The sequence below is a fragment of the Podarcis pityusensis genome (assembly GCF_964106645.2).
Source record: "Podarcis pityusensis genome assembly, chromosome: 2".
Lineage (NCBI taxonomy): Eukaryota > Metazoa > Chordata > Lepidosauria > Squamata > Lacertidae > Podarcis > Podarcis pityusensis.
In genome coordinates this window covers 67,969,138-67,987,093 of record NC_138029.1, presented here as the reverse complement: position 1 = coordinate 67,987,093, position 17,956 = coordinate 67,969,138, and the positions used below count along the sequence as shown (strand labels likewise).

Sequence of the window (17,956 nt, the reverse complement as noted above, 5' to 3'; positions counted from 1 at the left end):
CACACACACTTACCAGATTAGGATTCCATTTTAGAGGCAGTGAGAATTTTTTTTGGGGGGGGAGGGGGGCATCTTTCTTAGAATATTGTAGTTAGGTGACTGTGTAAATAATGCAAGACAGAAAAATTAGCAAAAGTGTAGCTAAGGACATGCATATCCCACCTTTTACCTTGGAAAGCCCAGTGCCTCTGGATAGAATGCTAAAAACTGCAGAATTAGATTAGCATGGCTCTCTCTCTTTCTCTCTCTGTCTTTAGCTTATATCAAACTTTTCCAAATGAGTGGCCTCCTTAAGTACAGTTTAACCCTGTCTACACATACAAATCTCTTTGGGATCTGGTGTGGCAGGACAAAGGCACAAACGTGAGCCACTTTATTGCATTTCTGCATATTCTCAACGGAAATATATTTCCTAGCTTACTTACATGGGGTTTTTGGTTTTGTTTGTTGGGGCCAGGGGCAGAAGACAACTTCATCCTGCCGTCCCAGAGATGGCCCAGAAGCACACATGCACACAAAACGACATGTCCGTATCAAGCTGCAATTGCTTTTATACCAGTCAACCCTTTTGGTTTGCGACATACTCTCTTAAGCAACAGGTAGTGGCATTTTTTTTATACATAGAAAATTAAAATATGAAAAAAGGGCGGAGGAGACAGAGTGTTATGTGAAGGTTTGCAAAGTAAACCCTCACATGAATTTAGCTCTCATTATGTAGGGAGCATACTTAGTTGACGGTGAAGAAAACCTCTAAGGATACATTTACCTGATTGTTTCCCACCTTTGCCATTGCGTTTTGTATGTAGTTATAAATACTGTAGATCTTTTGGGGTGATTTTTTTTTTTTGGCCAAAGTTATTGTTCTATTTATACAATTTAATGTCTTAAGACAGTTTTTTCAATCACATACACAGTCACACACGAGAATTACTGCATATTTTGCAAAATGAGCTCACTACCTTTAAGATTGCACATGCTTGCAAAATGAATTAAAGAAAAAAAGCTTTTTTAAAAAGAAGAATTTTGTAAAATATCCATATAAATAATGTATTTATCTTTGGAATTTGTACATTGCTTTTTCCCTGCAGCATCCCAGTTTATTTTATTGTGTATGTTTGCTATGTGAAAAGTGCTAATTTGTTTGGTCATTCACAGGTGTATTAGCTGTTTAAATGTGATTTTAATACAATTCATTTATAGGGTTTTTTAGTAATTGTTTTAAACCATGCTTCCATTTTGGTTTAATTTTCACTCAAAAGCCATTGTCTATTTTTGTATTATTTGTAAGTTAAGAAGGTTTTTTTCCCCAATATATGGCAAAAGGTAGCATATTATTCTTGTAGCATTTAGTTATGTAGGTTTAAAAAAGTATCCTTTGCTTTTGAGGCTTATAAAAAAAAATCTAATGCTGTTTTACTCTATTAATATGCATGGAATCTCTCCCCTTTGGAGTGACGCATTTTTTGTGCATTAAATATGGGGAGAAACTTCATAGAAATCAATGAAAATACTTTCTTTCTTGTCTGCTTGTATATTTCTCTGTCTTTCACATGAATATAAACCAGCAGATTGGATGCCTTAACAATGCAAATCATATTCATTTCACTTGTACATTGTACTGCGCACCAGAACTGTCAATCATCACTAACATTCTAAGGAGAAAAAAAAGGAATTTGAAAAGCACAAAAGAACTGTTTTGTTACCTTAAGACAATGTGACTTTTTTCTAGCCAAGCAACAATGCTGCAACTGTGCATGCTTCCTGTTTGAATTTTGCAATTGATTTCACTCAGATATCACTGTGTGATCTTTTGGGAAGGGGAGTGGGGTTGGGGGGAGGAGAGAAAGAAAGAAAGAAAAAATCCATAAGGTTTTTGCCCCTAGAACAATAAGAACACACTCACATATAAAGAAACTGGAAAATATAAGGAATATCAATGTATTGCTTCTCTATCATTCAAACATTTATTCTAATTCACATAGTAAGCAACGGCACTGCAATGTAATCAAATTTAAAGCCATATTTTGTCCAGTGATGCCCTCCACTGAACCCATTCAGACAGAGTTGCACCAGTTTAGACACTCATACAAAGTCATATACATGTATAACCCCTTTCCTTCAACGTCCAAAGATCCTTTGAACAATAGGTAGAATTTGTTTCTCCAAGTATTTATAGCGCGCTGATAAAAGGAAATTTATATTTAAAAATCTCCCTGCCCCAAATAGATCCTATGACTTTTACATGATTCTTAAAGATGCCGCTCTTAACAGAATATGGCTTTAAGTGGAAATGACCATGTTTCAGTCTTTACAAAGTGAAGCCTCTGATTGGCTGAGTTGTGTGGAGGATGTCCATTTCCTCTCCAGTGTACCAGGCTGCATCTAAAATGAAGACATCTCTGAATCTACTAATCGTTCACCTTCTTAACTAAACCTTTTGGAATAGACACACACACTGTACAGTTCTATTGTTAGAGAAAACTAACTACTGTAGAGATTGTTATAATTTTTTTGCAGAAATTCAAGCTGTAAAAACTTTTCAACTTTCACAATATTTAATTAAAGTTACTTCCTGTCTGTGAGTGCAGCTCTTGGCTGTGTATTTATTCATTTGGCTCTGTGAAGTCGACAGACAACAAAAAGTGCTGAATGTCAGACAGCGGCAATGGAATGGACACCCCTTCTGCATTCTGCTGTAAAATATGAAGCAGCAAAAATAGGGGAAAGAATGCATTGTGGGCTGCTTATGATAAATCTGCTGTAGGGGGAAAAATACATTCTGTACTTACAGCTCTGAAGAGAACCACCATGATCTTGGGGCTCTGTTATGCATCTCAGGAGCTATGGGGCATAAATGGTCCACTTGTGGCTAGCCCAATGTCTTCAGTGCTGGGAAATGCTTCATGTACATGGAGGGAGCATAGTCCAGTGGTTTCTCACATACTTTGTAAACAGGCAGTCTCAGGTTCAGTCCTGGGATCTCACTGAAAGAACGTAAGAACAGTGTTGCTGGATCAGACCAAAGTCTAGTATCTTGTATCCAACAGTGGCTAACCAGATGTCCATTGGAAGCACACAGACATGGGTACAACCAGGGCTTTTTTTCAGCTGTAACTCACTGAAACTCAATTCTGGCACCTCTCAGGTGGGCATCATTGACATTATAAGATAACAAGGGAGACATTTTTGGTGAGTTCCAGCACCTCTTTTTCTAGAAAAATAGCAGCGAGTACAACAGTCTTGTTCTGTTGTTGTTTCCCTCAACCGGCATTCAGGAACACATTACCGCTGATCTTGAGGGGGTTGTATACATCCATCTACTAGACCATTGATAGGCCAATGAAAAGGCCTTATCATCCATCAGTTTGTCTAACCCCATTTTAAGGTGCCTGTGAGAATATAAAAGGGTTTCCTAGAGTGGCAATAGAAAAGACCCAAAGGCCTAAGAGAGCTGCAGTCAAGAGTAGGCCGTAGTGCATGGGCAAGTAGTCTGACTCGGTATAAAGCTGCTCCACATACAATAAATGGCTAACCTAAAGTTGTCCAGATATTTGCCAGACTCCATCTCCCATCAGTCCCTGCCAGTACAGACAGTGGTTGGGGGATGATGGTAGTTGTAGTCCCAACAACATCTGGAGGGCCACAGGGTTACCGTTCTTCAAAATAGAAGAGTATTGGGCAACCCAAAATGCTTCAGAAGGCCATGAATCACAGTACAGAGATATGTGATCATCTAATGAGACGGTAGTTTCATGACATCATTATTTATCAAACAATATAGTACTACACCATGCTTCACCCAATGTGGAAAAGTTCTCTATATTTCAATTGGAGAGAAGCAAGTATATGTGTCTAACACCCACATTAAAAACACTGAGATACTCAGCATGGTCCCAACTCATGCTTACTCAAAAGTAAACTCCACTGTATTCAACGGACCTTGCTTCCAGGCAAGTGTGCAAGGATTGCATACACAGCTTTAGCTGTACTGTACCCACAGTGCCCTGGAATGCTAGCTTTTATTTTTTTTTTTTTTTTTTTTTAAATAATATTTATTAAAATTTTCAAAAATACAGAAAGTAAGAATTAAAATACATTCAGATCCTTATTTTCATATATCCACTTTCTGGGACTCCCCCCTTCCCCCACCCCTACCATATTCCTTTTTCATGTTGTTGGCTCCACAAGCTCTCGGTTCTGATTAAAAACTTAATTTGTTTAGACCATTATTCGAATTTAAGATTTCTACACTCCTCATCAATACCCTTAATAAAAAACCAAAAATTTCTTTCCCAGGGCCCACCCCATTTTCATTCCACAATTTCCCTTTTTTTTAGTAATAAAGACACCCCACATAATAGAAATATCAGCAATAAGAAATAAAAGATATAATAGATGAAACAAAGCCAGTTCAAAAAAAAAGAAGTTGACAAGCCTTTGGATTTTAGTTCTCCCCCTCTGTCCCCGGTTTAATTTCCCCCTGACCACCAAACCATGTTATCCGCCTGGAATTCTTACAATCCATAAATCGCCTGTTTCCCCCAAACTCCTTGCTGGCTTTTTTTTTTTTTTTTTTCCCTTTCATAATTATTTTTTAAAACACTTAACTTCAGATCTTTAATAAAGCTCCCCCCATTGTTCTTTCCAAATTGTAGTCCAGTTTCCTCTTGTTCCGCTGCTGAAACGTTCTAATTCTGGAATGCTAGCTTTTAAATTACTGCTCCCTCTGCTACTAGAATCTGATGGTCCCATCACTATCATTTCGGAAACTACACCAAAATAAGGAAGTGGATTTAGAGGACTTACCAGGTATGAATACTATTAGTTTGTAAATACAAACACACAGAGAGCAGTGTTCGAAATTCCCATTGTTCCAGGCACATTTTGCAACGGAATTTCATTGGTGCGAGCAGTTTCTGAGCTCTGGACGCAGTACTGTGCCTAAGATTTCAGATTAAAACTGCAGAGTGGAAGGAAAAGAGGACCTTTTCTACCTCCCCACTTCCAGCTACTCTCTGAAGACTGGAGAAGAGACCCTCTTAAGAATATTAGGGGAGTGGACAGGGGAAGGACTAGACTATGTGAAAAATGAACATAATATTTTAGCTGCAGTTCATTCAATTTCAGCACTGTATTCTTGTTAGTTAAAAAGCGCACCTAGACATTCCATTGTTGTGCCCATGAAATATACTCAGAGTCGAGAGTGGATTTCATGCTCTTTATTCAGCTCATAGTGGTGAGGAGGAATGCAAGTTCCCCCAGAATGTCTGCTTTATATACATTATTTACACAATGGGCCTCACGTGATTGGCTAATTCCGGGATTCACCTGTAGGCCAGTCAGGTTGCGGCTTCACTTCCACCTGGAGCTGGATTGGGTAACTCCTGTGGATCAATCAGACTGCTGCATTCTGAATCCTATTGTTCTAGGACGAATCAGACTGCTGCCTTTTGGATCCTATTCAACCCAGTACATAACAGCCCATAACCTAGGTTTAAGGTGCCATTTAGCTCCTAGCTTTCATATCTCAGTTTCTAACACTGACACACAGAGAAACACAAACAGACATGTACTACTGGCTTGCCAAGAACCTATGCTAAGTGGCTCCCAGGACCTTCAGAATGTGAAGGGCAGTTGAACAATTTAGTATTGTCAGTATTGTGGTGGTGAATATGAGTGATCCATCAAAAGCATCACCAGCAAGAGTTTTTGAACCACTTGTATTCCAAATGTTTGTTTTACATTTGGGACTGTAGGTGTTATAAGTTGAGTTCCAAAAGGTGATTATGTGAAGCAGCACACAGTCTAAATCTGTCACTGATGAATGTGGAACAGGTGATGAGCATCCATTTCATAGAAGAGATAGAACAAGTTTTAATTTATTCAAAATCTGAATGGCTTGGTTAATATTAGCTTGAGCATGTTCACTCCAGCACCTGGGATAGTAAATTCACGAGAGAGGCTGGAGCTGGTCTACAATTCTGCCTAAATACACAAAATATGTAATAAAATCTGAAGCACGAACAGCCATTCACCATATGGGGAGGGCTGTAGATTAGTAGATGAGCACTACTGCCTACTTTGCATGCAGAAAGTCCCAGGTTAATTACTTCTATTGCCCTTCACAGTCATGTTTAATATAGAATACAAAATCTTTCTGATTTCTTCCTGTCATGTATTATTACCCCCATATGCCTCTTGCTTATATGGCCACAAGTTCAAGGTGTTCTGATTACATCACTTGTGTGACTACTGGCAAACTTCTGGAAGAGAATTTCAAATTCTTGTCAGCAGGTTACAACTGAATGACTGTCAGTGACCTCTCCCATACCAGCATGTCAGAGACTATATTTATCAAACGATGTCATATCTGTGATTTTAGTTGTGTGTGTGTACACACGTGTGTGCACACACAAACACACAGTGCTATTTTTCTAGAACTCACCATGAACGCCTCCTTTGTTCTATTATAATGGCAATGTCGCCCACCTGAGAAGTGCCAGAACTGAGTTCTGGTGAATTCCGGCTGTAAAAAAAGCCCTGCTAACACACGCATGCACAAAATACACAGAAAGAGAGAGAGAGAGAATGTCCAACTTTAGACTTATCTCTGAGTCTACAGCAGGAGTAGGGAACCTGTGCCCCTACACAATGTTGTCGGACTCCAACTCCCATCAGCTTCACTCAGAATGGTCAATTGTCAGGGATGGTGGGCCTACTGAGTGCAAGGGGTGTGTAAGTGTTAATAGTTAAACTGAGCCATTGTGGTGCAGCGGTAAAAGTGGCAAACCAAAACAGAGACCCAGGTTCAAAGCTCTACCCACCCATGAAGCTTACTGGGTGACCTTGGGCTCACCACATACTCTCAAGCTTGACCTATCTCACTGGGTTGCTTTCAGGATAAAATGGGGGACACACCAGACAATAACAAAATTAATATTTCTACCCCACCCAGTATAGCAAACAACAAAACAGAACAATACTATTTCAAAAAAATGTAAACAATAAAAAGCATTGAAAACATTAAACTGATACTGCCTTGAACTTCCTGGAAGAAAGGTGGACTTTAGATGGAATAAATACACCCTGAGGACAAACTATTTGTCACCATGCCATCTCCCATTCCATCTATCCCAAACTTCACAGCTGGCTTGTCAGAGTGCTTCTCATTTTCCTACCACTGGCCTTAGCTCACTGTGTAGTGATGACATCAGAGGGCCTTCTCTGGTGTGGCCCTCCCAAGTGAGGGATACCTTCCTCCTGGAGGTGCAGACAGTGGAAATTCTGATGAGATTCCACCATCAAATAAAAACAGCCTCATTCTCTCAGGCCCGTTGAGTAGCATGGGGGGCAGGGTTCCATGGCCCCGGGTGCAAAATTCTGAGGGGGCACAACCAGAAACCCCTATGCAGTCCACCAGCTTCCATAGGGATCCCCATCCCGCCCTAGAGAAGGTGGCAGAGCAGCTCAGGCCCACGGTGAGTGAGCGTGGACAGAGGAAGGGAGGCAAGGGGCATCGGTGGGATTTACCCGCCAAAGTCCATGTCAGCTGGCCATTCCCTCCCCCCCCCCCCCGCATGGAGGCAGGCAGGTGGCACAGCACTGCCCCACTTGGCTCGGGGGCCCATGCTCCAGTAGCACTGGCAGCTTACCTGCCCTGGGTGCTGGCAACCCAAGCTATGCCATTTTCTCAGGCATTTGGAGTGAGTTAGAAGTCTTAGGCAGTCTTAGGCCGAGGTCACTTTGATACGACAAAGGGCAGCCTATACGTTTTAGAAACAACGTAAAATAAATATTAAGGTCTCCAAAATGGCTAAGATTAGCCCTGCTTTCAACTTGCTACATTATGGAAAGCTCTCCTGACGTAGCAACACCCTCAGGATTTGCAGTGACCTGCATGAGATATTTTACCATAGTTTATTTGTTACATAAACACATAATTGGAAAGATAAAGAGTATGGAAACCTACATGCTTTATATAAAAAAAAATAAAAAATCAAAGGCGTCTAGGGTAAAATTCATGTTAGTTTTCCAATGTGGTTATTGACTCAAAGCTGCTCCCTTAGAGTGGCTCCAACACTGCACTGGAGACACGCAGAGGGGGAGGGAGGGGGGGAGCAATGGTGGGGATAGACTGGACCTCTTGAGTGTTTCCCACATCAGTTCCCCCCTCCCGCAGCCTGCACCTTATCAGAGCAAAGGTAACCCATGAATCAGGCAACAGCTTAATGGTACCACTTGAAGCCTCTCAAATGGCAGTGGGAACTTCCTGTAGGAATGAAATCCTGCTAGCATATTTATCCTGAATAGACTGCTTTGTAATGTTAGAGTATGATGCCATTCCAGATCAAAGAAAGAAAGAAAGTAGAAGCAGAGCTCCATAAGGTAATAGCCTATTCACAACAATGGCTCCTCACTTTCCCCTGGATGTCAGTGCTCATGCTAGTCAAGGAAAGAATAATAGTTCATACCCCTTGTTCAGCAACATTTTTAGCTAAATCTGCTCCTAGACCCCCAGACAGCACAATGGCCTGGAAATCTGCTAGTTTATCCACAACAATGTAATGTCTTCTGTTGAAGTCTTTAAAAACGTTATCTTAAAAACATTTTAGGCACTGATTTCTTTAACAACAAAAACGGCTTCACTTAAAACAAATCAAGGAACTAATAAGAGTAGCAGGCAGCACGCACACCCTTTGCACTTACAGCAGCCGTGCAGAACCTATTGCCTGTGACCCTAATGTACAATGTTGGGTGTGACACAAGTAAAGACATGGATGGGCTGGAAGTGGGGGTTGCAGTCACCACCCATCAGCAGATTGGCGGCACCTGCAAAACCCCATGCATGACACTATGAAAGCACAACAACCTGTGGCTTGCAAGGTGCCGGTCCTTTACCAGCATGGTTTGCTTTCAGTGTGATGTCAGGTGAGTGGTCCCACCCACGTGTCCAACTTGGCTGACCCCTTGGTATGTGAGAAATGGTGATCAGTTCCACCGGGCAGCTCCAGCACCCCACCCTTGACTTACAGGAAAGCCCATTGTAGGGTGTCATAAGGTTTTGTGGAAGCGCAGGCATGCAAGCAGGCAAACCATTGAAAAGATGGTGAATGATGAAAGACAGAAGACAGGACATTCACAAACATCTCTTGGCAACCTCACAGGTAAACCAGGTCACACAAAGCATTTTTTCAGAATAATCTCAAATATTCCACAAAAAGCCTCCACTTCAGGTCTTTGGAATTAAGGAGACTGAGCTTTAGAAAGCGGTTCAGAAAGCAGTTGCCTGTAGAATAAGCATACCCACAAATTTACATGTTAAGATCTCTGCTGCTAGAATCTAGACAACTAGAGTCATCCAGCAATAATATTTCTAGGAATGTGCTCAGGCTCCCATGTGTCAATGTGTAGCATTTTGCTCCTCTTTCAATCCCAGTCATGCCCTCTGAGTGTTAAACAATACAGAGCAACCTTCTAACAGCTCTTAATATATATTTTATTTCAACTATCACTCTTATTTGGCAGGTGAGTTATTCTGCACAGCAGGTGTTCCTTAATGGTGTTAAAGAATAAACAGAACTTAGTGATGGTCTTACATACCCATTAGCTAATGGATTACTAAGCAAAAGGGACTCATGTTTAACCTCCCTGCACTTAGCCCACTGTTGAGAAAAATGTGAAAAAAGTATAAACCAACACTCCAACTGCAGTTCTCAGGACCCATGGGAGGTGAGCTCAAACTTTAAATGCAGTTCTTTTGATAGACAGGTGAATGAATGTGGCTATCATTATGTAATCACACAGCCTGGGAACTATTTATCATATTTATTATCCATGCAACATGTAGCTGTGATTTTTTCAAAAGCTCTTGACCTGCCTGAGAGAGGCAATGCTATTAGCATTGCTTTAAGGACCATGCAGAAAGGATTAAGCAGAGCAAAACTATAGAGTTGATGACGATGGCTCCCATTTCTACATTCCACCTGAACCCAGTAGATAATGATGCAAGAACTGTCAGAAGAACGTGACAAGGTTCCTTTTCTCTCCTCTGTCCAACAGCACAACTTACACACCTTAACTGGCACAGTCCCATTGGGCTTCTGGGTTTTCATAGCCTCTCATCATCCAGTTTTCAGTTAGCCATGTAGCATATTGATATTCACCAGCATTACCACCTTTTGTCTAAATAATAATAATAATAATAATAATAATAATAATAATAATAATAATTTATTATTTGTACCCCGCCCATCTGGCTGGGTTTCCCCAGCCACTCTGGGCGGCTTCTATAGAAACCAAAAAACACTAAAATATCACACATTAAAAACTTCCCTGAACAGGGCTGCCTTAAGATGTCTTCTGAATGTCAGGTAGTTGTTTATCGCTTTGACATCTGATGGGAGGGCGTTCCACAGGGCGGGCGCCACTACCAAAAAGGCCCTCTGCCTGGTTCCCTGTAGCTTTGCTTCTTGCAATGAGGGAACCGCCAGAAGGCCCTCGGCGCTGGACCTCAGTGTACGGGCAGAACGATGGGGGTGGAGATGCTCCTTCAGGTATACTGGGCCGAGGCCGTTTAGGGCTTTAAAGGTCAACACCAATACTTTGAATTGTGCTCGGAAACGTACTGGGAGCCAATGTAGGTCTTTTAATACCGGTGTTATGTGGTCTTGGCAGTCGCCCCCAGTCACCAGTCTAGCTGCCGCATTCTGGATTAGTTGTAGTTTCTGAGTCACCTTCAAAGGTAGCCCCACGTAGAGCGCATTGCAGTCCAAGCGAGAGACAACTAGAGCATGCACCACTCTGGTGAGACAGTCCGCGGGCAGGTAGGGTCTCAGCCTGCGTACCAGGTGGAGTTAGTAAACAGCTGCCCTGGATACAGAATTGACCTGCGCCTCCATGGACAGCTGTGAGTCCAAAATGACTCCCAGGCTGCGCACCTGGTCCTTCAGGGGCACAGTTACCCTATTCAGGACCAGGGAGTCCTCCACACCAGCCTGCCCCCTGTCCCCCAAAAACAGTACTTCTGTCTTGTCAGGATTCAACTTCAATTCATTAGCCGCCATCCATCCTCCAACCGCCTCCAGGCACTCACACAGGACCTTCACCGCCTTCACTGGTTCTGATTTGAAAGAGAGGTAGAGCTGGGTATCATATTGATGGACACCCAGTCCAAACCCCCTGATGATCTCTCCCAGCGGCTTCATATAGATGTTAAAAAGCATGGGGGAGAGGACGGAACCCTGAGGCACCCCACAAGTGAGGGCCCAGGGGTCTGAACACTCATCCCCCAACACCACTTTCTGAACACGGCCCAGGAGGAAGGAGCGAAACCACTGTATAGCAGTGCCCCCAGCTCCCAGTCCCTCTAGACGATCCAGAAGGATGTTATGGTCGATTGTATCAAAGGCTGCTGAGAGATCCAGCAGAACTAGGAAACAACTCTCACCTTTGTCCCTAGCTCGCCGGAGATCATCAACCAGTGTGACCAAGGCAGTTTCTGTCCCATGATGAGGCCTGAATCCCGATTGGAAGGGATCCAAATGGTCCGCATCCTCCAGGCGTGCCTGGAGTTGTTCAGCAACCACGCGCTCAATCACCTTGCCCAAGAATGGAAGATTTGAGACTGGGCGATAGTTGGCCATACTGGCCGGGTCTAAAGATGGTTTTTTAAGAAGCGGTTTAATGACCGCCTCTTTCAGCGGATCTGGGAATGTTCCCTCACAGAGGGAAGCATTCACCACCCCGCAGAGCCCATCGCCCAGCCCTTCCCGGCTTGCTTTTATTAGCCAGGATGGGCAAGGATCAAGGAGACAGGTGGTTGGTTTCACGCGTCCAAGCAGCTTGTCCACATCCTCGGGGGTAACAGATTGAAACTCCCAACAGAACACTGACCACCAACTACCTCCAAAAAAGTGTTACACAAAAAGGGACTCCACATGGACCCCTCCTGATGGACGCAATACCACACTGGACTTGTACATTGACTGCTTCCGCCACAGAATCCAAACAGATGTGACCAGAAAACACCATCGCTTACAACAAAATCTAAACCATGCTGAAAGGAGAGCCATAGATAATCTCAGAAACAACCCAGACATTATAATTAAAGAAGCAGACAAAGGTGGAGCTGTCGTCATCATGAACAAAACTGACTACATTCAGGAGGCTCACAGACAACTTTCCAATACCGCCTTTTACACAAAATTGGACTCAGACCCCACACAAGAATACAAGAAAGAACTGAACAAGATTGTTAAGGAGCTACCCCCACACATCCAAGAACAGATCCTCACCAACACACCAACAGAACCTCGACCAGGAACTTTCTATCTTCTACCTAAAATACACAAACCAGGAAATCCAGGACGCCCCATCATTTCAGGTATTGGCACTATTACAGTGGGTGTCTCCGGTTATATGGACTCTGCTCTGAAACCATATGCCATCAGTGCTCCCAGCTATGTACGTGACACCACAGATTTTCTGAGGAAAATACAATCTTTAAATAATCTTCCCAACAATACTATACTAGCTACTATGGATGTGGAATCTCTGTATACCAACATCCCACACAACGATGGTTTACAAGCTATAAGGAACACCATTTCAGATAAAACCACAGTGGACCTTGCCACCAAACTCTGCCAATTTGTCCTTACCCACAACAACTTCAAATTCGGTGATGACCTGTTCCTTCAGATCAGCGGCACAGCAATGGGCACCCGCATGGCCCCACAGTATGCCAACATCTTCATGGCAGATTTAGAACAACGTTTCCTAAACTCCTACCCACTCAAACCTCTCTTGTACCTGCGATACATTGACGATATTTTTATCATCTGGACACATGGTCAACAGACCCTGGACACCTTTCACCAGAAATTTAATGATTTTCACCCCACAATCAACCTTACAATGAATCAATCTATGCAAGAAATACATTTTTTGGACACTACTATAAAAATACAGGATGGGCGCATAGACACCACCTTATACCGTAAACCAACTGACCGACAAACATATCTACATGCCTCTAGCTACCATCCCAAACATACCAAACAGTCCATTGTATATAGCCAGGCACTACGTTACAGCCGCATCTGTTCCAATTCTACAGACAGAGACTCTCACCTAAGAGATCTACAGCAAACCTTTTCAGAACTAAAATACCCAGCAGATGAAGTTAGACAACAGATCAACAGAGCCAGACTTATACCCAGAGAGAACTTGCTGCAAGACAGACCCAAAAAAGAAAATAACAGAACACCTCTAGTCATCACATACAGCTCCCAAGTTAAAACAGTACAACGCATCATCAGAGATCTACAACCTCTCCTGGACAATGACAGTTCTCTTTCTCAAGCTCTGGGAGGAAGACCTTTCATTGCCTACAGACAGCCACCCAATCTTAAACAACTCCTAACCCACAATAATACTACAACCAGACTTAACACGGACACTGGCACCAGAGCCTGCAATAAACCCAGATGCCAACTTTGCTGCCACATACACCCGGACAACACCATTACTGGCCCCAACAACATCACACATACCATCTCGGGACTATTCAATTGCTCATCATCTAACATTGTGTATGGCATCAAATGCCAACAGTGTCCTTCAGCTCTCTATATTGGACAAACAGGCCAAACCTTACGCCAAAGAATAAATGGACATAAATCTGACATCAAGAATCACAAAACAGAGAAACCAGTAGGAGAACACTTCAATCTCCCAGGACATTCTATACAAGATCTCAAAGTAGCTGTTTTACTACAAAGGAATTTCAGAAATAGACTGGAAAGAGAAGCTGCTGAATTGCAACTCATTACCAAACTTAAAACCATGGAGAGACCTGGTTTGAACAAAGACATTGGATTCTTATCCCATTATACATGACTAAGCCATTTCTCACCTTCTCACCCCTTGCCTTTTCCTGTAAGACCTATTACAGTCGTTAAGAGTCGTCAGCAGGCTCATCTCAGCTATCTGCCAATCTCCCATTCCCACCACCCTTCTGAGTAATACCCCTCCCCACCTTCTCACTATATAGAAGGATCTGGCAACTTCTGTTTCAGTGTATCTGAAGAAGTGTGCTTGCACACGAAAGCTCATACCAAGAACTAACTTAGTTGGTCTTAAAGGTGCTACTGGAAGGATTTTTTTTATTTTGACTATGGCAGACCAACACGGCTACCTATCTGTAGATTGAAACTGATTCCATGCAGCAGGATCCTTTTTCCTTCCATGCCTACTACTGATCAACTCTTCACGCTAATGTGACTGTTAGATTAGATGATTTATTGCAAGGATTAGACGATTTCATGGGTCTATCAACAGCTATGAGCTATGGAATAAGAGATGCGGAGCGAGTTCTGGGTAAGAGCTGTGGAGAACAGATAACACAAGAGCAGTCTAGAACCACCTGGCTATTGGAAACAATCTAGAATGCTGGAGTAGGTGGACCTTTATTATGTTCACACTTTGTTGAATTTATGCTCAGAAAATCACTCCACTGTACCTTGAGCTACCTTGCCATTTGACCTGCCTCTGAGGGAGGATGAATTTGCAATCGGCCCTCTGCAGCCACACCGCCTCACTGGACTCCAATGGCAGGAAGCAACAGAGCTAAGTGTTAACTGCATATTGGTGACCCCTCACCCCAAACTTCCTGATGACATCTCCCAGCAGTTTCATCTGTTAAAAGAGTATGAGGGACAAGATGGAACCTTGCGGAACCCCACAGCACAACTACCATGGGTCTGAGCAGAAGCCCCCCACCCCCCAATGATAGTCTCTTAAACTAAAACTGCAGAGTGAAACACTCTATCACTATGCCTCCAATTCTCAACCCACAGAACTGGTACAGGAAAATATTTTGGTTGATGGTATCAACACCCACTGAGAGATCGAGGAGAACAAACAGCAAAGTGTGGAAACATAGGCTGTTAGACTTTTAAAATATGCCCTTTCAAGTGAGGTCCAAAATGCCCCCTTAAAAAGCTTTTTTGCTTTTTAAAAGAGTTTCTCTCTTCCCCCAGCATAGGAAAATGACCATGTTTGGCAAATTAAAAATGGTTTACTTACAAACTCTCCAAAGGTGAGATTCGTGTGCTTCTGAAAGTCGCACAGACAGCAAAATTTGGCTGAGTTACAAACTCAAGAATGGGTGATGAGAGCCAGGTGGTGGAGCAACCAGCTCAAACCTCTTCACAAGCTGAGCTTCTCTGATAGGCTGGGGGATGGAACAATAAACTTGATTGCCTAGTTCCTCCCAGGTGAGGGGAAGTGATATAACTAAGCCTAGCTTAAGTAAAAAAATTCCTTCCTGTAGCACCTTAAAGACCAACTAAGTTAGTTCTTGGTATAAGCTTTCGTGTGCATGCACACTTCTTCAGATACACACTAAGCCTAGCTTAGTTACAGCTTCCTGTATGATATTAACCCCTTCATGCATTGATTAGACTTAAGCAGGGAGTTGCCATATTTTAAAACATAACATTCCTGACACCCACAAAATTGTTGAGCTGTTTGGGGAACAAGCCCAAATTGTTTAAGCTTTTTGAGCTGTTTCTGCTACATTTTCCAATGCGTTGCCATATCTCCAGGTTTTCCCTGACATTTTGACAATTTGGCAAAATTCCTCCGACGCCATTTTTACACCCGAGAACCAGGACATGTCAGGAATGTTGGTAAGCATTCTTAGGTGAGGTTTGGACTTCAATATTTTATATATATTTTTTAAAAATACCTGAACTAATTTCCCTGGATCCCATATGCTAGACACCAGACTGATTGCTAGTAACATGCCTCTAAGGTTGATTCCTGGAATTTCATTCTGGATTTGTACCCATGTTCTCTTTTTAAACTAAAAGGCCATGTAGCTGGGACAGCAATGTAGTAAATGTTAACTAGAGGGCTGGTGAAGTTTTAGGCAGGCCAATGTGGGAGTCAGCTATAGTAAAGCTCTAGTTGTTTTTAATCTTGCAGGTTGTTCTTCTGTGTGAAGTTTAATCACTAAGTTGCATTTCCATATTATATATTGTTTCCCATATGTTCATTATTTACATATTTTGTTCATTATTTCTCTCTTTCCTGAGGATTCATTCATGTATAAAGTTGATACTATTACATTACATCTTCCATAAACCATTGGGGCAATTTAAGAGCCTCATTTTCACCACCACTGGTGTTCTTCCAGTTGTATAGGATCCCTCATTCCCCTGACACCCCACAATCTCATGTCCTTTACATTTACATTTCATTTTCCATTATCATTTCTACGGAACTATCCTGAATTTTCTTTCTTTTGTCACTTCCTAGACAGAGCTACATGAAAATAAGGCTCCAATCCTAAACACACTTACCAGGGAGTAAGCCCCATTGAAAACATGGGAATTTCATCTGAGAGATATCATTTAAATTGATGAAATAACCTCATAATGTTTTAAGTCTCAGTTGGGTGTGAACCAGTCAAGAGCATTACATCTTGTCCTTATAAAAGAATGTGAAGGGTAATTACTAAGGAATAATATATGGGTTTGGAAAATTAGGTTCTAAGTATTTAAAACTTTTATATCTCACCTTTCATGGCAGCTTACAAAAAAACTGAAATACAGAATATATAGACAAAAATACAATACTAAAATCAAGTTAGAATCAAACACTAAAACATCATTACAGTCATACCTCGGAAGTCAAACGGAATCCGTTCTGGAAGTCTGTCGACTTCCAAAACATTCAGAAACCAAAGCATGGCTTCAGATTGGCTGCAGGAAGCTCCTGCGCAGGAAGACAGGCGCAGAAGCCCTGTCAGACGTTCGAGTTCCAAAGAACGTTTGTAAACCGGAACACTCACTTCCGGGTTTGCGGTGTTCAGGAGCCAAAACTTCCAAGTTCCAAGGCATTCAGGATCCAAGGTACAACCGTACTTTAAAACGACAGTGGCATAGCTCAATGATAGAGCATCTGCTTTGTATGCAGAAGGTCCCAGGTTCAGTTCCCAGCATCTTCAGGTAGGGCCGGGAGAAAGTCTTGCCAGGAATCCTGGCGGCTCACTGCTGATCAGTGTAGACAATACTGAGCTAGATGGATCAATGGTCTGCCTCAATATAAGGCAACTTCCTATGTCCCTAACAGCAAAAGCCAGAACAATAAGGCCATAAGAGGAAGAGCAGTAAAACCTGCCAGCCAAATATCACTACAATCACTAACAACCCAAAGGCCATCCTAAAAAGGAAGGACTTCAAAGTGCAGCAGAATTCCATCAGGGAAGGGGTGAAGAGACAGTTCTCTCTGGGCAGGAAATGACAACATCTGAACATAGCCAGTGAAAAGGCCCTCTATTCCTCTGGATCTGTACAAAGTCAAAACATTACAGTCATACCTCAGAAGTCGAACGGAATCCGTTCCAGAAGTCTGTTCGACTTCCAAAACGTTCAGAAACCAAAACGTTTGGAAGCTCCTGCAGCCAACCAGAAGCCGCAGAACCAGCGTTGGACTTTTGGGTTCCAAAAGAACGTTCGAAAACTGGAACACTCCCTTCCGGGGTTTGATGTTCAGGAGCCAATTTGTTCAGGAGCCAAGGCGTTTGAGATCCAAGATACGACTGTATTGCACGATTGCACGTTAGCAACTCCCTGCATTAGAAATCAAGCATATCCAAAATAACGTGTTGTTGTTGTTGCTGCTGCTGCTGCTGCTATTATTGTTACTTCTATGTACATCTTGCCCTTCCTCCCAAAGGATCTCAGGGTGGCAAATGCATCAATAATACAGCACATTTAAAAAGCATCCTATAATTTGTCACACTAAGATATGTGCTTTCCATAGGTGGGAACTTTTGACTGCAAGGCAGGGGAGCCTTCAGGAGTATGATTTCCCCACTGGCATTCTGAATTGCAACATTCAAGGTGACTGTGCTAAATGCCTTCTCTGAACATGTAGATTGGCTCTC

At 42.5% G+C, this 17,956-nt stretch overlaps 1 long non-coding RNA gene across 2 annotated transcripts; it reads right to left on the bottom strand.

Moving 5' to 3' along the window:
• Positions 1 to 59: 59 nt before the first annotated feature.
• LOC308467743 lies at positions 60 to 15,247 on the bottom strand. 2 transcript variants are annotated; one of them, XR_013981277.1, is made up of 4 exons: positions 15,088 to 15,247; positions 10,074 to 10,182; positions 2,790 to 2,984; positions 60 to 1,807 (listed from the first exon to the last, which is right to left on the bottom strand). It is a non-coding gene; the product is annotated as an uncharacterized lncRNA (long non-coding RNA). The 2 variants fall into 2 exon arrangements; XR_013981278.1 differs by lacking the exon at positions 10,074 to 10,182 and having other exon boundaries at positions 15,088 to 15,246.
• Between the last annotated feature and the right edge of the window lie 2,709 nt (positions 15,248 to 17,956).